The 18,917-nt window shown below is 44.0% G+C and overlaps 1 long non-coding RNA gene across 1 annotated transcript in view; it reads right to left on the bottom strand.

Annotated features, from left to right (window-relative positions):
- The window catches only part of LOC140704648 (uncharacterized), a 113,541-nt gene extending 94,857 nt beyond the window's left edge, over window positions 1-18,684 (bottom strand). Inside the window, exon 1 of the long non-coding RNA XR_013541216.1 lies at window positions 1,448-18,684. This is a non-coding gene — a long non-coding RNA (uncharacterized LOC140704648). The remainder of the gene's footprint in view (window positions 1-1,447) is intronic.
- Between the last annotated feature and the right edge of the window lie 233 nt (window positions 18,685-18,917).

Genomic DNA, 18,917 nt, shown 5'->3' with positions numbered 1-18,917 from the left:
ATTCACTTTAGCCGAATCAAACCTCTCAGCCTTGATGGGAACTGCAGTGCAACTTCGTACTTTGTAACACAACACGGCGTGCTCTGTATTCCACCCTCCTGGCTGCCTTCCTGGTTCCCATAGCTTACTCTTACCAGGAATGTTAATAAGGTTGTAAAATCTCTTGGAACAACATCCCCTTTAGAGCGGTATAATTCCATCAGAAGGTGAATGTTTGCAGCAAAATACATTTGTGGCAGAGATGACTGAAAACGATCGTGCCACCTCTTTTGGGAAAGAGTCCAGCTCTCTGGTATATGGAGGGCAGACCAAGAGGCTCACAAAGACGCCCTCCTCTGCTCCCCTCTCCCCAACCCCCACCCTTGGGGTTTCACTCATTCTCAGCTGCAAAGAGGGAAGCCACACAGAATCTAGTACACGGGTGGGAAATGCACAGCCCTCAAAGGATTCATGGATTACAGTTCCCAACAGCCGACATAGCCCTTCACGTGGTGAGTTCAATGTCGAGCAACCCTCACGTTTCCCTACCTCTGCTCTAGATGCTCCTTTGCTTTTGCTTTTAAGGAAATGGCACCCAATTAGTACCTCCAAAGGAATTTTGCAAAGGGGAAGCTAATCTGCAAAGTAGTTTGTTACAGAATTGGTGCACACAGCATGCACCACTGCAGCACAATGCACCCGTCTCTGCACATCAAGGTAATAAACTTAGGAATCAGGGGGGAGCGTGTCCACTGTCTCCCTCCCCACACTGAACATGTGTATTACACAAAATTACACATCTGTCATGTGCATTTTTAATAGGAGTGACCAAAGGGGGGGGGGAAACCTTTCAGTCAAAGGGTTCTGTCTACAGTGGAGAAGGAGATTCCCAGAAACCTGTTGTTGGTCTTGGCCAGAGTCTGCTGCTCTATCTTTCAGCTTTTCTCACTGGTTTCGGTTCCCAGAGTGCTTACATTCATTTTGTTTATATTCAGTCCTTCTTCCACGTCGTTCAGGACAAGGTGCATTATCACCTTTCCCCGTTTCTGTTTTCCTCTTTAGTCAAAGTCCAAATGCTCCTCCTAAGTATTAAGGTTCCAGCACTTTACTAGTCTTCAGATGAAATATGTAGGAATTTTGGCTCCCACCATGTCGCCTTTGACTCTTCCGCCATCACAGTAAGAGTGGGATCCTGAGAACGTCTCTGAAATTGAATTCGCCCTTAAAATTGAATTCATCTCTTGAGCTCCAGTAAGTTCCCCAAATTTGGAAGATAAGTGGCTCATGGCTAGGGCAGGGAATGGCCTTGGAACTAAAATGCTGAGGTCAAGTGATCTCCTGTCATGAATTACTCCTTTCTTGGGATCTGCCAAATGTCGGAATCCGGCTCCCACAGCCACGTCCTCTAGGTGAGTGGAGGATTTCAACCAGCCCTCCTGCCATCTCGCTACACATCGATCTGACCTACCTCAGGGAGAAGAAGTAAAGGCCTGGGCGACCGTGAAGGGAAGGACTGAAGACTTCTCTGCTTCCCAAGCACAGCACAGCCTCCGCCAACAGGGCGCTGCAGTAGCCACTTGATATGCAGAGGTTCAAGTCCAGATGAATCCTCCCGCGATGCAGCACCTCACCACACAAGCGCACGCACGCACGCACACACACACACACACACACACACACACACACAGACAGACACAGAGAGAGAGAGAGAGAGATAATTTTTTTGCATTACCTCCTAAACCAATATTGCACATGCAAGACAGACATAAATTCCTTCACAGTGGACCAGCTGGAAATGGGTGCCCAGGCTTTAAAATCACCTCATACACAAACACCAGACTTTCTTCAGAGCTTTCTCTCCACACTTATGGATGAGACCTCCTGAGGGCTCTGAGACCTGACAACCCTAGTTCGCCACTCTGTGGAAAAGACATGACGGCAACTGCTGTGGATGTAGAAAGAGGAGTGAAGCGCCACAGAACACATACAGTCAAAGAAAAGTACAAGCAAATGAACGGGAAAAATAAACAGGAAAAATACATGAAACAAAAGCTGCCAACAGTCCCTGTGAACTTTCCCAAGTCTTGGCTGCAAGGGATGAGATTTTGCTGAAGTTACTCCCACTCTGTGTTGTCATGGTATAATTAAAATGTTAGTCAGCCTTGCCAGTGCAAAGGGCCTGGAGAGAGAAAGGATGGTCCAGTATCGGAGGGAAGGATTGCACCTTCAGGCAGCCAGAAACAGATGATGACAGCGCTCTTGCAGCTTTAGTTTTTACACAAACGAAGGATTTCAGCCAGTCCAGCTGCAAGGCAGGCTGCACGCACAGAAATCACTTCTTCTACATTACAATTAAAGACACAAGTGCTCCACTCTCTTTTTTTATCTGGCTACCCTTGGCTAATAATATGTAGACTGTATTCTCGAGATCTTCTCTGCTTTTAAGAGAAGTCCTAGCGGATCTTTTATTTGCTGCCATTCAAATAAAATTGGGCCTTTGGTTCAGCTGTTGCGTCTATGCCTGATTCCACGCCAGAGAATCTTAGAACCCAGGTTTGGCCGGCAACACTGGCAAGCAGTAACAAACTTGCTATGGAGGTTACAACTTGTTGTATATACAAATATTTGTGACAAAGGAAACTGGCTTCCAGGCTCAGAATGGCAGGGGGGGGAAAAATTAAATGGGGACTTGTTTTGAAAACAAAGAATGGTGACAAGTCTAAGTAGAATGTTGTTGGCACAGCTTTCACATGCCTTTTGGAGCTGCATGTATTATGTTTGTTGTGAGGGCTATTCATTCCATGAAACACTGGCGTAGCTTTCTTCATAACCCCATTGGCACCCTACACAAAGGTGCGCGGAATTACTTCTGAGAATCCAGTTGCTGGTTCCTGAGAGGAGACTACAGGATCACATGAGCTGATGATAGCATTTTCTCAATCTTGAAACAAGTTTCTGCTTTGAATGATGATTCCCGGAAACCCTCAGCCACTGTGGTTGCTGTTTGGTGTTATAGCATAATGGGGCCAGATCCTTCCTTAATTTCATGTATGATGATGGTGTGACAAACCCAGACCTACTGGGATCTGCCACACGTTAACTAAGCTGCCACCAACCATTCCCTATAAGAAGTCACACAGACCAGGGATGGATTTTTAAACAAATAAAAGAACAAGGTTTATTTAAATCACACACAGGGAAAATAAAATGATCAGGTGAATAAGATTTAGTAACGTGGCTTAGTTTCACTCATACATACACACAGTTTGGTTCACACAGAACCCTTAACTTGAAGCACAGACCCTGAACCTATCAGTTCTGGCTAACCAACAGACACCTGAACCTATCAGGTTGGTACTCTGACACACAGTAGTACCCTGTCTGACACACAGACTCCCACACCAGCTTCTTCTTCCCAGCTGCTGCTTCGTCACATCCCAGCGTCTCCTAAACTTCACCACACAGGCTTCACATATATATATAGTACAGCCCCTCCTCCTGATGTCCCGCCTTCCACTCCCCATAGGATGGAACTTTCCCTCCAAACCCATGACAGACAGGTAACATCAGTGCTGTATGTAACACCTCCCCTCTTTATAAGTTGTTTTGTAGGGGGAAAGCTAAGGTGCTTTTTCCCAAAAAACAACCTGGATAAAATACACAAAACAGTTATACATACCATATCATACTTACTTATACTTACATTCTAAGTTAACCATAGCAATTAGGCATTTAAACATTTACCATATACATTACAACAAATTACCTTTATTCATACAAACCAAGTTCAAAAAACAGGTACATTTAACTTTTTGTCACCCACATATATACATAGTCCATGTTTCTTTCGCCGTCTTCATTCTTCAGGTCTTCTTGACAAGGCGTCAGCAACACAGTTCACTGACCCTCTGACCACCTTCACTTCAAAGTCATAGTCCTGTAGGTTTAAAGCCCACCTCATAAGTTTGCTATTGTGGGTTTTCATTGTCTTTAACCATTGCAATGGTGAATGGTCAGTGCACAGAATAAAATGTCTTCCCCAGATGTAAGGCTTGGCCTTCTGGATCGCGTAGACTATGGCCAAACACTCCTTCTCCACGGTTGCCAAATGTCTCTCACCTTTTTGAAGTTTCCTACTCAGGTAGGACACTGGATGCTGGTCACCATTCTCATCCTCCTGGCAAAGAACCGCTCCTACCCCGCTGTTAGACGCATCGGTGTAGATGATGAACTCCCGGTCGAAGTCTGGAGCACGCAGCACTGGATACTGGACGAGCGCCTCCTTCAACCTCTGGAACGCCTCCTCACAGTCGCTGGTCCACGGGATGCGGTCATCAGCCTTCTTCCTCGTCAGATCGGTCAGCGGAGCCGCAATCTCGCTAAACCTCGGGATGAACTTTCTGTAGTAGCCCACCAACCCAAGAAATGATTTGACTTTTTTCTTGGTGTTGGGTCTGGGCCAATCACGAACTGCTTCTATTTTGGCCTCTAGGGGTTTTATCACTCCTCCCCCTACCATGTGACCCAAGTATTTTCTTTCTGGGCTACCCAGCTGCAGTTTGTTCTTTTTGCAAGGCCTAGGCCAAAGCACTTCCTCCCCTGGGTTAAAGTGCCTCTCCCTGCCTTCCTGGTCATCCCAAGCTTTCTTTCTGACCTTTTGAGCTTGCAGGGTCTCTGTTGCTAGCTCTAGGTTTCTCTTTAGGTCTTTCCTTAAAGAGTCTATGTATGTCACAACGTCTTGTGGGTCATCCTGGGTGATCTGCTCCCAATTTTGTTTGATCAAATCAAGGGGCCCTTTCACCCTTCTCCCAAATAAAAGTTCAAACGGACTGAACCCGGTACTGGCTTGTGGCACTGATCGATAAGCAAACAAAAGGGATTGCAGCTTCTGGTCCCAATTGTTTGGATTCTCTGCCAAGTAAGCCCTAATCATGCGCATTAGAGTCCCATTAAACTTCTCAGTTAACCCATTACTTTCAGGATGATAGGCAGTGGTTTCCTTGTGCTTAATTCCACAGATTTGCCATAAGCGCTTCATGAGCTTCGATGTAAATGATGCGCCCAAATCTGTGATTATTTCTGAGGCAAATCCCATCCTGGATATATACCCCACCAAGGCATCTGCCACTGTGTTAGTTTCAATGTTAGTCAAGGGTATGGCTTCAGGGTACCTCGTGGCATGGTCCACAATGGTGAGAATGAACCTGTTCCCCCTCTTTGTGGCCTTGGGCAAAGGTCCCACAATATCCACCCCTATGCATTTGAACGGAGTGTCAATCACAGGCAAAGGGCACAACTTTGCTTTGGTCCTGTCGCGGCTATTCCCCTGCCTTTGACACACATCACATTGTTTACAGAACTCCCTGATCTGCTTCCCTATGTCAGGCCAGTAAAAATTCTGTGTGATTCTCTGCTGTGTTTTGTTCACCCCTAAGTGTGCAGCAAACATGTCAGAGTGCCCCCTTTGTAAGATCATGGGGCGATACTTTTCAGGTACCACCAGCTGACTTCTGATCCCATCTCCCCCTTTTGAGATATTCCTCAGGGTCTCTCTATATAAAATCCCCTTTTTCTCCAGAAATCTCACTGGGGTTTCAGGTATTAGCTGGGCGTCAGTCACCTGTTCAAAACACTTTTGGAGAGTGGTGTCTGCCTTTTGCTCTTGTCCAAATCTGCTGTCTGTGGTTAAGGTTTCCACCACAGCTTCTGAACTCCCCTCTGCTTCCGTCTCTGGCTCATCATTACCCCCCTGAACTGTCCCCGTGGTGGCTTGTGAACGTGTAATCACCAGCACCCGTTTCACATGTTCAGCCAGGTCATTTCCCACGAGCACGGCTGCTGGCAGAGTCGATGAAATTGCTAGCCGCCAAACTCCCCTCCAGCCTTGAAAGTTGACAGGTACCTCCGCGACTGGCAGTGAGATTACCTGCCCCTCAATCCCTGCCACCTTCATGCTCTCATTTGGGATCACATATTCCCTAGGAATAATATCTGGATGGCACAGGGTCACCTGAGAACAAGTGTCCCGCAGCCCCCGATACTGACGGTCAAGTATTCCTACGTCCACCCCTGCTGTCTCAAACAACTGAGAATCTGTTCTCACCAGCAGGCAGCGCCTGACCTCTACAAGAGGACCATTTTCCTCAGCCTGATCAGCAGATGTAGCTGTTCCAGATTGAGTAGCCATGGCAACAGGCTCCCTCAGTGACAGTGAGCCTTGCTCTTTCTGGACACAGAACACAGCTTTTGGCTTGGTTCCACTCGAATCCTGAGGCACAATTCCTTTTAGCTGCTTTAATTTCTCACACTCTGAGATTAGATGGCCCTTTCCCTGACAGAAATAACATTTTCTGGTGTATTTTGAATCTCTCTCATCTTGTTTTGGTTTTCCCTCCAAAATCTGAGGTCTTGGTTTCATGTCTGAGGGCTTCCCTTCACCATGGGCCCCTCCCCCTTGCTGGCTTTTCCCTGGTCCCTGAGAGTACTTGCTGTAGGTTTCTTTGGGTTTTCCTACAGATTTCTCCTCACCTAAGGGCTTTCTTATCTGGTAAATAAAATCTGCGATCTCGGCTGCTTCTGCCACAGATTTTGGTTTCCTTTCCCTCACCTGGAATTTCAGTTCCCCATGCAGGACTGAATAGAACTGTTCCAGCGCTATCAAATCTTTAAGCTGCTGAAAGGTTTCTGTCCCCTCCTGAGATAGCCATTTCTCTAGCAGCCTCACCAATTGAGCCCCCACTTGGGTAAAAGTCTGCTCTGGTTTCTTTGTGAGGGACCTGAATCTTTGCCTCAGCTGTTCCGCATTTATCCCATGTCTTGCAAACACCAGTTTTTTAAACTCTGCAAAATCTCTCATCAGTTCCTGTGGCATCTCTGAATAAACCTCAGCCAGGCTACCACTGATTAAAGATCGCATGATGGTCATCTTCTCAGTTTCCCTCACTGAGAAGTCCACAAACGCTCTTTCCACTAAGGAAAAGAACACCTCAGGACAATCTCCCTTGTGGTACACAGGGAATTTCTTCAGGTCAGCTTTAGACAGTTGGCCTCCCTCAGAATCCCTATTGTTATTATTGTTCTGGTTCATCAGTTCCAGTTTTCTTAATTCAAACGCCATTTTCTCTCTCTCCAATCTTTCTTCTCTTTCCATTCTCTCAATCTCAAATTGCCTTTGCCTTTCCCCTTCCTGCATTTTTTCTCTCTCTAATCTTTCCTCTCTTTCCCTTTCCTCCATTTCAAATTGCCTCATCCTCAGTTCATGCTGTTGGGCTATGAGGAATTTTCTGAGTTCTGGGTTCTGCTCTCCCGTGCTGTCACCCTGCACTGAGCCAAATTCATCCTCAGAACCTTGGTCTACCTGGGGGTCTTTCACTTCACCCATTTCTGCCATCTGGCTTCGAGTCAAGGGCATAATCCCCCCTCAGAACAGGCTGCTTTAAAAAGTCAAGCCTCAAAATAAAACGACCACTTTTTTTTTCTCTTTTGCCTCAGAACCAGCTTTCCCTATAGATTGCTGCTGTCCTTCAGCACTACTTGCAACTGTAGCGAGTTAGAGTCTACCCCCCTCTGCTGGGCCTCTCAGCAGGCAGGCTAGATCACTGCTGTTTCACAGTTTTGCCTCAGCTTTTTTCCCGCCAAAAACAGGCTGCCTCAGAGCACCCTAATCTAGTCTCCCCAGTTGGCACGTTCTTCTACTAGCGCACCTCCCCGTGAGGTACACCTAGAAGATTACCTACGCGCCTCAGATTGTCCCTGACTAGACCCCCCTTGCTCTGGGCACACTTGCCAAGGCTTTGCTGGACTGCTGGACAACTGGACCAGTCGTATCCCACACGCTGGACACCAATCAATGTGACAAACCCAGACCTACTGGGATCTGCCACACGTTAACTAAGCTGCCACCAACCATTCCCTATAAGAAGTCACACAGACCAGGGATGGATTTTTAAACAAATAAAAGAACAAGGTTTATTTAAATCACACACAGGGAAAATAAAATGATCAGGTGAATAAGATTTAGTAACGTGGCTTAGTTTCACTCATACATACACACAGTTTGGTTCACACAGAACCCTTAACTTGAAGCACAGACCCTGAACCTATCAGTTCTGGCTAACCAACAGACACCTGAACCTATCAGGTTGGTACTCTGACACACAGTAGTACCCTGTCTGACACACAGACTCCCACACCAGCTTCTTCTTCCCAGCTGCTGCTTCGTCACATCCCAGCGTCTCCTAAACTTCACCACACAGGCTTCACATATATATATATATATAGTACAGCCCCTCCTCCTGATGTCCCGCCTTCCACTCCCCATAGGATGGAACTTTCCCTCCAAACCCATGACAGACAGGTAACATCAGTGCTGTATGTAACAGATGGCTCTGTTGCACCTTCCCTCTTCACCTGGGTTTTGGATTATGACAGTTTGCTCATTTTTGCTTCCTCCAGTGCTGTCCTAGACAGCCTTGTAACGGCATTTAATAGAAACTCTGGTTCTGCCAGTGTGTTCTGTTAGTGCTCCAAAAGCTGAATTAGCCTGATCTGTGGTTGGGCACGAGTTCTCCGAAGACATGTGGCAATAGAGGAATGCACTTTACAGTTTTCAAAATGCCATCCCTGTTTTACCACCTCATGGCCCAATGCCGTCTCTCTGGCTAGCTTTTCATAGGATGACTCAATATCACCTGGGCAACAGGCTTCTCTCTGTCAAATAATGGCACTAGAGTGACTCAAGGGGACTATAGTCTGGCAGGAGCCAGATCTAATTTGAGTGGCTGTCCACCTTGGCAGAGGAAGATCTTTCTGCACAAACAATGTCAGTCTCATTTTGTATTTTTCTAAATCAAGTGAACAGATTTCTAAAAGCCTTTGGGTTATCCTTAGAGCTTGGCTCAGCACTTCAATGCAAAACTGGATGGGCAAAAACCAGAGATTGCTACAATGCATATACTGGGAAGAGGAGGGGGGGAAGTTTTGCACATTCCCTGCACATTTACTGAGATGTAAGTTCCACAAACCCTTCTGAGTGAGCATATATAGGCTTGCACTGCCACAGTACTCTCTCTTGGGATGAGCCCTGTGAGAACCATAGACCTCCTCCACATTTCTTCAAATGTTATGAGAAAGACAAAGGAGACATTGGTATCCCTTGTTTTGGGGGCCTCTATGTGCTGTGAATAGGAGCTCCCGAGACCATTAAAACCCCCAAGCAAGAATCCCTGTTTTCCTCCTGGTGGCTGAGCCATTTTTTTTTTTAAAAAAGGGGTGCAATCAGTGGGAGATATACTTTCTTTTTGGACTGCTTCTGGCATGGTCCAGTATGAACAATCTCCTAGCGATTAGACAACGTACAGGAGATTGTAAACTAGCCTTACCCTATTCTGTGCCAAATCTGGACCTTTTTTTGGTCCATCAGTAGGGCTGCTCTCTCTTTTTTGGAGCTGGACTAGAGGGATTCCTGTAGGCAACAAAGGGTTGCTAAAACAGTCATCCAAGGATTTGGGGTTACATCTTGCTACTATGCAGATACTACCCAACTTTCTATCATTCCTTTCTATGTGATGTTGAAATCAGGTGTTTGGGTGCAGCAAAGGATTTGAAGCAGGCATGTGAGCTGAGAATGAGACCCAGATGAAGGTGCTCTTGACCAGCCAAAAGCTTTTGCTGGGAATGGGACAGAGCATCTTGTTTTTGATGGAGAATATATTCTCATTCAAGGACATATTTTCCCCAGGGGGGGGATAGCAACATTTCTAGGGCATGGTTCTGGACCTGGCCTTACTCTTGTACGCTTAAGTGAATACAAAAGTCCTTTTGCAGAGTTATGGTTGACGTGTCCCTTTTTCACTTAATAGAGGAGGCTACTGCTACACATATCCTATTCATAGCCCAATTAGATCACTGCAACACACTCTCTGTGGGACTCCCTGTGCAAGGTATTTGGAATTAGCAAATCTGTGCAAAATGCAGTGGCCATGCCAATTTGTGGAGCCCAATTTATAGGTCATTTGACTGACCAATGTTTCCTTTGTACCAGCATCCAATTCATTTCTTTGATTCAATTTAAAGTGTTAATTCTTACCTGCAAACCCTTGGATGTTTAGGATATAGGATATACAAAGAGCAATCTCTTCTTTTATGATCTTGACCTCTTGTTGAGTTTAGCACTGGGGGCCCTGCTGTGCATCTCAGCATTTTCAGACACATGGTTCCTTGTGCTTCAAGAGAAGACCCTTTCTATTCAAGTGGAACTACCTCCCTCCCTCAAGGGCTGCTTTTGGTTCACTCTCTTATAGGTTTCAGACATGCGCCAAAGACCTTTAAATTCTGCCAAGTTTCCAGTACAGATTAACACTTTTATCTCCCTGCCTTGAAAGTTGCTTTAAACTGCTCTTACTAAAATGCGGTAGTTTAAAATGAGGTTCTTTATTGGAACTAACAATGCGTGGGGAGCATGTGTGGGATAAAGGTCAACCATTAGTGGGACAGCAACCACGGAGAACCAAAGAGCAGAGCTGGACATTGTATTACAAGTCATGCGGTGCAGTGACAATGGTATGCATAACAATGAAGAATGATGGTGGTGATCCAAAATTCATGGGAATCAGCTTGGTGGTGTTGGGTAGCGCTCACAATGTGGGTTTGGGGAAAAATGTGATCCATTTACACTTCAAGAGCCAAAGAAGAATGAATAAAATTTACACTACTGGTTTCAGCCACTTCTGTTGCTTTTTAAAAAGTGCTGCACTTACTGTCTTGCCATATTTTAGTAATTTCATGAGTCTCTTTGAATTTATTTAATCACTCATGGCACAGTGGTTAAACTGCAGTACTGCAGCCAAAACTCTGCTCACGACCCAGGTTCAATTCCAGGTAGCTCACTTGAGGTTGACTCAGCCTTCCATCCTTCCAAGGTTGGCAAATTGTGTATCCAGAAAGCTGGGGTGGTGGTGGAGGCAATATGTAGCCTGCATAACTAACTTGTAAATCAACCAGATAGTGCTTTAAGCACTATGGGGCAGTATTTAAGCAGCACTCTTTTTGCTTTATTTGGAAAGAAGAATGATTCAGAAATGTCTAAATGAAAGTACATCAATCTGAGCGATATATGCAACCAGAAGAGGGCCACCTGCCCAAAAGCAATTATCAGGGCACTGGCACAAAATGTCTTATAATATTGTCAGCTGATCGGGCCAACATTTCCATCTACATGATCTTATTTGCTATGATCTCTATTAGCCTCTAGGTATTATCTGTCAGAGTCCTTCCAGGCACCGCTCCAAAAGTGACATGAAAATCTGACCTCTCTTTACTTTACTATTCACTGAGGCTTCTGTAGTACAGCTCTAAGATCTGTTATTCAATACCTCTTGGCTAAGAGGCACCAAAGGACAAACATGTCTTCTGACTGACATTGATCATAGTTTTCTAGTTTAGTCAGAGTATGAGCCTATCCACACTGGCATATAGTTATATATGGACAGCTGATGGCACTGTTTGGATCAGGGGGGAATAAAGACCTCATCCGCTTTTGTTTCTACTTAGAACAATTCGTCCTTCCCCTTTAAGAGCTGCCACACACCTTTCTAACAAAAGGGTAGGGCATCCATTCTTTTTGGCACAATTCAGTGGGATTCAAAATCCACCTTTTGATAGATTCCCACAGCAGCAGTGGTCAGCAGGGGAGCAGACAAGAAGAGCTGACAGGCAGCAAGCCTCAGCTGTGAAGCTGCAAGCCACTTCAAGCATCCCTGGTGTTGCAGCTGGCTTCCTGCCTCTGTTGATTAGCTGTGGAGCAGAGAATGGCCACACAATCAGCCAGGAATTGAAGAGGAGCAGCAAAGAGGCTGTGAGTCTCTTCCCCACCAGGGCCAGCTTCCACCCCTTGGCAATCAGCTGGGAAGTGCTTAATTGACAGCTGATCAGGCTACAAGGTGTCATTTGATGTTCAGACAGGAGGAGTGTGTCAAATGGTCCATTACTCCCCCCCAGCATCAACAGACCCTTTGTAGCCCAATCCACCCCACAACTAAAACAGCCAGTCCCTGTATCTACACTTTTGTACCTCCAACAGCAGCAGTGAAGCCATTCAAGATTACTACATGATTACACCTCTCGTCCACAGTATTAACAGGGGTTCCTGGATGGAACAGATTATCTAGATCCACTTCAATCTGACTTCAGGCCTGGTTATGGGACAGAGACTGTGTTGGTTGCATTGGTGGATGACCTATGCTGGGAAATAGACAGGGTGTGTGTGTCCCTGTTGGTTCTGCTGGACTTCTCAGCAGCTTTTAATACCATCAACCATGGTATCCTTCTGGGCCATCTCTCTGGGATGGGACTTGGAGGCACTGTTTTACAGTGGACTCAGAGGGTGGTGCTGGGGGACTCCTGTTTGACACTCTGGCCTTTGGCCTGTGGTATCCCTCAGGGATCTGTTTTGTCCCCTATGCTATTTAACATCTACATGAAACCACTGGGAGAGGTTGTCTGGAGTTTTGGGGTTCGGTGTCACCAGTATGCAGATGACACTCCACTCTATCTCTCCTTTCCATCTAAATCCAAGGAAGCTCTTTCAGTTCTAAATCAGCATCTGGTGTCAGTAATGGACTGGATGACAGTGAATAAACTGAAACTTAATCCAGACAAGATAGAGATGCTCCTGGTCAGTCGAAAAGCAGATCAAGAAATAGGGTTGCAGCCTGTTCTGGATGAAGTTGCACTTCCTTTGAAAACACAAGCGTGCAGCTTGAATGTGCTCCTAGATTAATCTCTGAGCCTGGATGCCCAGGTTTTGGCCAGGAGTGCCTTTGCACAGTTAAAACTAGTGTGCCAGCTGTGCCTGTTTCTTGAGAGGGCTAATCTGTCCACAGTGACTCATGCCCTACTTACATCTCGACTAGATTACTGTAACATGTTCTACGTGGGGCTGCCTTTGGAAAGTGTTCAGAAACTCGAGGGTCCAAAATGGAGCAGCCAGATTGCTGACTGGGGCTGGTTACAGAGACCATGTGACACACACACACACACACACACACACACACCCGTTATAGCAGCTTCACTGGCTACTGATCTGTTTCCGGGCACAACTCAAAGTGCTGGTGTTAATCTATAAAGCGTGGGTCCAAGTTATCTAAAAAAAAAACCCTAAAAGATCACATTTCCCTCTGTGAGCCTGCCTGGGCATTAAGGTCATCAGGGGAGGCCTTTCTCTCAGTCCTGGTACCCTCACAGGTGTGCTTGGTGGGGACACAGGAGAGGGCCTTCTCTGTTGCTGCTTCCAGACTCTGGAACTCCCCACACACACACAGAAGGCCAGGCTGGCCCCATCTTTGCTGTCCTTCCACAAACAGATGAAGACCTTTCTCTTCAAGCAGGCTTTCCCTTAATAACTGGTGGCCTGAGAGGGTTTTTTGAATGAATGGTTGTGCTCTGTTGTTTTAAATGTGTTTCAGTATTGATTTTATTACTGTGTTAAATGTAATATTTGTTTAATTCTTTTTAAATATTTGTGTACCCACTGTTTTTATCTTCCACATATTGTCTCTTTAATGATGTAAGCTGCCTTGGGTTCTTTTTAAGAAGAAAGGTGAGATAAAAATATTTTAAACAAACAAACAAAGTTGTCTGAATGCCATTTCAAAAAACATTATCAGAGAAACAATAAAGTGTGCAATAATCAGCTCAATGAAGCCCTCCAAGATCTTATTTCATTCCATTATTAGTGATAGCTCAGGTTGTACAAGAACTTCAGAGAAAACTGCCCAAACAGTGAGGAAAAAGGAGATTTGTGCACTGCTGGACCAACTCTAAGGGGCTGGGAGTAGTTCCCTGTCACTCTCAGGTTGGTTCACATAATATTTACCAGTCACTTTGCTCTGGCATTTTGGGTGGTGGCAGGAGAGAGCAGTTAAAATACTGAAATCTGGGAAAGAAAAACTTGGTACCAGGTGTGACTTGGGAGGAAATGAAGCTAACGTTGTAGCAAAGGAAGGAAGCACCAAATCAGAAAGAGATTGACAGCCAAACCCCTGTGAAAGCCAAAACCTCTCTTAAAAACTAGTCGCTGAAGGCTCTGACTGACCACATCAGACTCCAGATGTTCCCATCCACCGACAGAGCAGTCATTTTGCATTTTGCCTCCCCCAAATTTTTCTTTTAGGTAGCAACACAGCAACAGAGCATTGGAGTTGGGTTTGGTGCTGGTGGGGTTTGGTGCCTCTGAAGCAAGCCTACTCCACTCCATTGTAAGTTCGGTTTTTGGTCTGTCTAAAGTCTTCTTGCCCAATCGTAATGAATCCATTGGGTGTTGAGGCCTGGGGAAGGGCACTCTGGGATGAGGTAGTATAAACATAGTACAAGAGGACCTCTAGATGCCACAGACTCTTGAGTCACTGTGGAGCATCACTCCACTCATCTTCCCTTTCTCTTCTTCTTCCTTCTCTTCTCCCCTTCTGATACTGCCTCTTCTCCTTTTACACTGCCCGTTTCTCCTGAAGGTTCTCCTGTTTTCCCACTTCCAGCAACTTCTGGGTGGGTTTTGTGCAGCCAATAATGAGGGCCCAAGCAAGGGTCCAACCTGCCTGGTGAAGGATGCCATACATAGCCCTTCTTTGGACCGGTGCCTGAAGAGGTTGTGGAAAGCACTAAAGTCAACCCTTGCTCTGGGTTAACATACATTCTCTCAACATGGTTATAGCTGAAAGCATGCTAGTGTTGGAAAATGCTGAGTGAGGCGTATTTTTTAATGTTTTAAAGATAAGATTTCAAAGAATCCTATGCTGAAGACCAAAACTTGAAACCTGAGAATGTGACAGGGTACAGCTAACTCAGGGTGGTAAGGAAAGAGGAGCTTGGGAGGAAGGAGTTGCAAATTCAAGCACAACATGAAAGCAGAACATGCAGAATACATATACGGTTAACGTATGTGCTGCAAAAGCAGATTTGCTTCATCCCACCTCCTGTTAATGCATGTAACTTGCTGATAACTTTTTTTATGAAGCTGGAGAAAAAGTAAGACTCTCCTGAATAGATTTCTGGGTAGATCAGCATGAGGCATCTGATTCATAACTGTTTAGCAATGGAAATATTAAATTCTGATTCAAGACAAATTATAATGCCTGAAGTGTGATGTGTGGATGTTTACTTTGGTGCACAGACTAGCTCACTGTATGGCTGGTCTACCATTTTTTCTATATGATTCCAGTTGGGTCAAGAAAAAAAAGTTAACTCATACACCTGAAGCCTATTTTCCCCCTTCTTTATCTAAAATACTGCCCCCATTTTTCTAATAACTGGAAATGTCATGAAATTCTCTCTCTCTCTCTCTCTCTCTCTCTCTCTCTCTCTCTCTCTCTTCTCCATTTGGTGACAAAGCAGTTTATTCCTGGCAAGTGAAACACCTTCTTCCTTCACATGAAATTGCTGTCTCTTGGATAGACTTCAGAAAATTTAATCCGCCTATCTCTTATAAAGACTGGAAAACTCAGTAAGATTTCTGGCCTTAATTAATTCATCATCTGGATAGGTACAATGAATCTGGAATTGATGGATGTGCCATCACTATATTTGATTCTTGGCTGAATTTTACAGACTGCAGGAATCCCAGATTATTCTCTTAAAAAGTTTTGTTGGATTAGCTCCGAGCTATTAATGAGACTTTTTTGCAGCAAATGTGAAATCGGACATGCCTAAGCTTCTATGGGCACCTGTGCCAACAACACTTGGGTCATCCACTATATTTCAACCCATGTAATTAATGAATAGAAGAGCTATTTATTTACAGGGTTCACTTCACAAAATGGAACTGTGGATTTTCTTATGAAGGGAGTCCACTGCCTGGAGTACAGAGCTTGGAGGTAACTGACCTTTGTGAAGAGCTATACTACCTATATTTTACAATAAAAAGCTGTAACCAAGTTACTTTTGGCCTTCTTAACAGTCATTGCTGTAATTCATTACCTCTCAGTAGAATGAGGACAAGGTGCCTACTTGATACTTACTACTAGAAGTGGAGTGCTTGGCCTGAAAAATAAGAGGGAGAAGAATCACAAGGGTGCTATGGTCTGTTATGCCTCTATTTATTAAAAAGTTGTAGCACACTCAGTGAGGAGCAGGCAGGCCTCACAAATTTTTCCTAATGTGATGTGCAAGAATCTTTTCGGGTTCTTTGCATTTCCCTCTCATTCCTAAACCCTGTTCCTGCTTCTTCCATCTCTTAAATTCCAATACCAATTGCCCATTTATTCTTTCTCAGGAGGAAAAAAAGAAAGGAAGAGTGGACTGGGGGTAGTTAACACTGAAACCTCCTGGGTGAGAAATGTGGGTTGCTGTTTAAGGCTACAGTCAAAAATGTGTCATGCACACTGGGAAAGTGAAGTCACACTCCCACTTAATTCAGTGATGTTTATTTCTATGTAGACTCAATGCAATGGAATATATTGTAAAAGTTATGTGGCACACAAATTTGTGTGCAGTAGATTCAGGTTTAGCTAGCAATACTTTCTTTGCATGAAGTATCTCGATGCGTCCAGGGGAACACAGTGTTATGAAAAAGTGGCCTGTTTTTTATTTGTTAATTAATTTCTTAATGTTAATACTCTCTTTATGATTTTTGCTGTTAGAAATGGGGAGAGGCATTTGAGTGATTTTCACTGGGGAACCAGAGATTTTTTTTCTGGTGTTTTTAAGAGCACAATGGTAGCATAGTAAAAAGGAATAACTCAACAAACTGCTTTCCTGAATGACAGTAACATTAACCATTACATCTTGGTGCAAAGTAATGACTAATGGAAAGAGTTACTTTTTAAAAGTTAAATTCCAAGCTCTGCTGCAGTGAACATATGACTCAGGGCCAAATAACAATTTCACACAGCTTCTTAGCAACCAGGCTCCTGTTTCTAACATCGTTATGACATACAGGGACATAATCTCTGGTTCCCTTTAGTCATCAATCTGGATATTTCACCTTGCAAATATTTATAAAAGGAGGAAAGACAAACAAAATTGAATACAGTAGAACCCCCTTATGTGCAGGATCAGTATCTGCTTATTTATTTATCCATGGTCTAAAAATATAAAAAATATTAAAAGAACACCTTGCCAAATATTTCTTAAACAATGGACACTAGAGGGAGACAGAGACTATGCTATGTATAGTGATTGTTAGAGAAATAGATGTCCACAATGCAATTACCACAACTGGTCACTAGATGGAGCCAGAGATCATGCTATGTATGGAGTTCACTATTAAAATAGCATTCCATGTTTTTCAGCATCTGGATGGGGGTGGGCTTGGAACTGATCCTCCACATATACGGGCGTCCTACTGTACTTTCTGTGCAAATTGGGATTGATAATCAATTTACATAAAACAGATCAACATCCTATCAAATTGCATATAAAAATCCTTTAAATGCCCTTTTAAACAGTAACTTTTGATAGTAACTCGAACATATTTTTCATCACTTCTAAAAATAGCTTTCTTTCTACTTGTTATATTATTTTTACTATGATCTTGCAGCTATTAATTATACACCCATAAAAGTAACTATGATACTTCCAGGAATTGCTCAGTGATTACTTTTAGTTAAAAAGGGTAGCAAAACAATCAAATTAAACAGTTAGTTCTAGTTTTATAAAACATGGAATTCACACTATTCACATTCAGCCATGGACTGTACTCTTTCTGTTCAGCACCAAGTCTCCTCTCTAATTCCATTTAAAATATATGAAAAAGACGAACAAAATTCTCCAAACTCCAGTTTTGTTTTTTTTTTACATTATATAGCATACTGTATATGATACACTGGCTAAAATCCTATCTAAAACTCTGAAGTTACCTAACTAGAGTGGGCCCATTGAAGCAGTAGGGATTTGGTGAGCCAAATTTGATTCAAAGGGGCCTCTTCTAGTTGCAATTTACTAGCTAAGCAATGGGATTTCAGCCAAGGTGACTGTCTTTGTTTCCATTTGAGATGTTTCTGTATTTTGGATGCCAGCGAAACAATAGTCTAATCAACAAATCTGTCTGCATAGTTATTCCCTCTCAAATCAAAATAAGGGCTTCTTGACCAAAAGATCACAGAAAAAAACTTTACATTCAGCTCATTCTGTATAAACTAGGGAATAAAAGCAAAAGCTGATGGCTTTCCCATTTCCAAGAGAAAGCCGACAAAAATCGAACACTCTATTTGGGATCCAAAAATACTGTAGTAACATGAAGACTTTTGTCCTCTTTTTCCCATCCTGCTTACAGCTCTCTGTGGTGCAAAAATGAAACAAAGCTACAAAATAAAGAAACAAAGAAACAAAATCTCTCTCCAAATGCCCTCCCAATCCTCCACAGTGTTGGGGTTTTATTTGCAGCTTCACGTACTACTGTATCTGCAATTTTTGTGACTGGGAGAGACTTTTTTGGGCTGAGGGGATTATCAATTTAGCCAGCAGTAACCGATCATTTCTTCCAGCCTTTGATTCCAAGGACAGACCCAAACTTTCTGCTGAGTTTTCTTTACCTTCTCTTTCATGGGTTGGTGACAACTGCTTGTTTGCTGTTGATCTGTTCATTTGGTTGCTATGTATGCGTGCAATATGGAAAGCAGCGTACTGAAGTAATTTCAAGCAACTGTAAGTAAAGAAATATTTGTGTTTTTTTTCTCCTAAAAATGTCTCAGAGTGAGTTACTGAGAATTTAACTCCCAGTTAATGAGAAAAGGGTGGACTTTAGGTAACTTGTAGCTATAATCCTCTGTGGATCCCTGTACAGTGGTGCCTTGCTTAACGAGCGCACCGTATAATGATGAATTCGCATAGCGATCCCTTTTTTGGGATCACTAATGCGAAGGCATCGCGTCGGCCTCTATGGCCGAAAATCGCATAGCGAAGGTCGGTAAGCGGTTCACTTACCGACTCTCGCTTTGCGACCCGCG

Source organism: Pogona vitticeps, chromosome 2, assembly GCF_051106095.1.
Source record: "Pogona vitticeps strain Pit_001003342236 chromosome 2, PviZW2.1, whole genome shotgun sequence".
In the NCBI taxonomy this organism is placed as follows: Eukaryota; Metazoa; Chordata; class Lepidosauria; order Squamata; family Agamidae; genus Pogona; species Pogona vitticeps.
This window is presented reverse-complemented; position numbering and strand designations above follow the sequence as displayed.